The sequence below is a fragment of the Grammomys surdaster genome, unplaced genomic scaffold (genome assembly GCF_004785775.1).
Source record: "Grammomys surdaster isolate TR1022 unplaced genomic scaffold, NIH_TR_1.0 126895, whole genome shotgun sequence".
NCBI lineage: Eukaryota > Metazoa > Chordata > Mammalia > Rodentia > Muridae > Grammomys > Grammomys surdaster.
This window is the reverse complement of record NW_021621681.1, coordinates 1-3,839: the sequence shown is the minus strand read 5'-3', so window position 1 is coordinate 3,839 and position 3,839 is coordinate 1. Positions and strand designations below refer to the sequence as shown.

The 3,839-nt window shown below is 43.9% G+C and overlaps 1 pseudogene; it reads right to left on the bottom strand.

Moving 5' to 3' along the window:
* Positions 1 to 2,684: 2,684 nt before the first annotated feature.
* Positions 2,685 to 3,835, bottom strand: LOC114615543 (annotated as a pseudogene).
* Positions 3,836 to 3,839: the final 4 nt, after the last annotated feature.

Below are 3,839 nucleotides of genomic sequence, written 5' to 3'. Positions count from 1 at the left end.
CTGCATATGTGTCTTCTGGGGAGGAACTCCAGTGGGATGACTTGTGGCTCTTCTTTCTGTTGTGGCCAGAAGATTGTCTGCTGTGTGCCACAGTCTTCTGCATTTTCTACTGTCAGCTGACCCAATAAACCGAATGCCTCAGGTCTGATCAAGTGGTGTGTCCTCAATGTCTTAGTTATAAAACCAATCCCAGTACCAACTTCTGTAGCAGGCAGATTCTCTAGAATCAGAGAACCTAAAGAATTTGGGTAGCCCCACAAGGTTAGTTGTTTCAGCTGCTCTTCTGTAGGAAGAGATACCCACAGATGAGCTGGCAAGTGGATGCAAGCAGGCAAAAAAGATGGGACCTTCCTTCTTCCAGTGTTCTTATATAGTCCTCCAACATGGGGTACGGCCTCAATTAAACGGTGTGTACCACCACACCTGGATCTGGACTTGTTTGGTCCCAGGCTGACCTTGATCCAACAGGAATCCACCTATGTTTTTACCTAAGTATCCCAGTCAGTTATATTCATCAGTATGCCCAGCTGGGAAGAGTCATTTTATGGTTGTGGTGAGAAACTTTGGTCATTATTTCCCATGAGTCAATTCTTTCTATGTAAATGAGAACATATCTGTAGTATCTGGTTGCACGTAATTCTGATTGGCTGTGTGATTCTGTCATTTTTGTAGCTCCAGTTTTCTGTCTCTGAGTGTTCTGCCTGTTGTATGGGTGGGTGGATCACAAGGTTGTCAGGTGTGCAAAGAGTCCAGAAGACAGCTTTACATATCCAGGTGGGGATACTGGGTGTCAAATCCAGATCCTCTTGAAGAACATCAAGTGATTTGAACTGCTATGACATCTCTCCATCTTCTTCCTCTATATTTTGATCTTTCTGTATTCTCTCTGACCCTGCCTGACAACCAAGCAACCAACCAACCTAACTAACTACCTCAAGGAACATCCCTGTAATCCTGGCTGACTCCAGAATTAACTATGGCTGTACATCCATATCATTTCTTTAGATTTCTCTAAAACACAGGAGGGAGGAAAGTGGAAGAAGTGGAGCTGTGTCACAGGTAAGCATACAGCTATGATTCATTCTACGTTTCTTTTTTTTAAAGAATTTTCATTGATATTTGACAAAAGCCCATCCTGCTGAGATGGGACCTTGAATTGGGGCCTTTTGTTTGTTTTCCCTTGTTTGTTTGTTTTGCTGATTTTTAAGTAGTTGTCCTTGAACTGACATTGTAGACCAGGCTTGCCTTGAATTCAGAGATCAGCCTGCCTCTGAAGACCCCCGCAGAGGGGATACCCTCAGTCAAGTCTCGGGATGTCTCGGCCACCCAATAAATCACTCAAGACACCGAAAACTGGAGCAATGGTTGAGGTTTAATCTGGAGAGAGACAGCTAGCTGCTGGTCAATTCTTATGCCCACACAGGAGCTGAATTGACCAAGACAGCCAGTTTGAGAGGGTTTTTTAAAGGGAAAAACCATCAACCAAGGAATTGGGAGTGGGAGGAGGGGTTGCTAAGGTGGCATAACATAAAAATAGCAGAATATTCCAAAGGAACCCTAACAGGGTCATGTGAAAACTCTCTGTATGCTAATCTTTCTCAAGAATGTGGTCCTGCCCTGTCACTGAGGCCTTGCCCTGTCAAAATGGTTCCCAGCTTGGTTCCCAGCTTGGTTCCCCCAAGCTCACTTGCATTCTTTCCTTTCTCTTTGCCTTCGGCTAGTTCCAAGTAATGGTGACTGGTCTTTCCACATTCCTAACTTGTTTCTTGGCTCAGTTTCTCAGAAAATTTTCCATGTCCTTATAAAGAAAGCCTAAAGAATATTTTATATGTCTAAAAAGGATTCTATATACCCAGTATCTATAATTATTCACTCTACACTACCAGGGCAGGGCTTTTAAGATTCAAGTTAGCCACCTAGAAGCTAGAGGCAGCAGATATTGCATTTTAAAGGAATCAATAGAGCAGTCCTCCATCCTTCCTACTCTACTCCATTTGTCTCACTTAAAATGCTCCTGAGGGTTGGCCTCAGTACTGATGAACTCACAATGGTTCAATCTCATGCATGTCCCCAAACAAGTGCACCCAGCACACACACACACACACACACACAGAGAGAGAGAGAGAGAGAGAGAGAGAGAGAGAGAGAGAGAGAGAGAGAGAGAAACAGACAGACACATAGACAGGCACTCAAATACATACATGCATGTATGGCACAGGCATGCCCATGTACACAGGAATAAAATATAATTAGGCAAAGAATTTGCACACAGGAAGGTTTACTAATGGTTATTTCTTTATTTGCTTATTTGCTGGGGGAGGTGTGCTCATTCAGACAGTCTCACTTTGTCCTCCATTCTGGCCTCTAACTTGCATCAGTCCTGTTTCTGTTGAGATACAGGTGTGGAACCACTATGCCCGACTTATCAGTGACATTTTCATGCCTGAAAATAGTTCCAGTCACTATTAGTTCTCACTCCTGTTGACCCTCTAGGAAAAGCTTTGCTTCCTGTTCCCACACACAGCCTTAGGTTCTGCTGGCCTACGAGTTTCACTTCCAGAGCAGGGAATGCTCCTACCAGAAGCCACAACAAACAGTCCATTGAACTGGAGGCTCAGACTGCCCCCCACATCCCCCTACCACCCCTGGTCATATTGTTCTTCTAATGCCCTTAAACCAACAGGCTAAGAAAGGAATGTCAGGGCTGGCTTACTTTTGCTCAGCTCTGGTTTCCGGCCTACAAATCAAGGACCTTGGGCGTATTTTTCAGATGTTCTCGAAGTTCATCTGTCAAACCTCCGAGGCCTATGGATGTGAAGAAGTTAATGGCAAACCGGGTCTTGCGTGGCTTGTCTCGAGGTAGCAGTCCTTCAAAGAATGGCTGAAGAGTTTCATCCTTTAACCTTGCATTCAGTTTAGGAAGACCCATGTAGTCACACAGTTCCTGGAAGAAGATCTTGAGAAAATCCTACTAGACGACGCTGTAGTCTCTTCACTCAGCTCTATACATCCCAGAACACTCCATGGAAGTGAATCCGTGTATAAAAGATGAGCAAACATCTTAGCAACATTTCTCAATTTGTTTGTCTCTAAGCGATGGATGCTGTCATCCTGTCCCTTGCATATACTTTCAAATGATTCCATGTATTCCTTTTTCAGCATACAAAGCCACCCAGCTAACAAGCCAAAAATTTTTACATAGGTCCTTTGTTGGGCACAGCAGTCAAGTATCATGTTGCAGAGTTCCTTTGTTTGTTTCTCAGCAGACTCCATCTTCAGCAACTTGTGCGCACATTCTTCGAAATCTAAACTTGACTGAATGGCAAGATAGACTGTATGTCGGAGTGAGACTAGATTGCTTTCTGTTTGGTCATGGATAGTTACTTTTCCTCCTCCTTCCTCTTCCTCTCCTTCCCCTTCCCCTTCCCCTTCCTCCTCTTCACTACTTCCAGCATCTTGATCTGTATTTGAATCACTGTCTCCTTCATCCCAGGATTTCTTTTTTAATAGCCTTGTACCTCTCTTCATTCTGCATGAAGTGAGGATCCATCCTGAAAACGTTAAGAACGTCTTCTGGATTGTAGTCCTCTTCCAGGGGGAGCATATATGTAAACTGATCATCCTCTTCCACTAAATCAAGTCCTTCCTGAATATCGGGGTAGTCTTTGAATCCATCCTTCCAAACAGCAAACATCACTTCAATCATGTACTGGACTCTTTTGTTGATCTCAGATTCATGAAGAATGCTTCTCAATCGGTCAAAGACTGCATTGATTCCCCTTGGTGACACTTGGGTTAATTTGAGACCACACTCCTTGAGGAAGCTGATGGCTACTTCA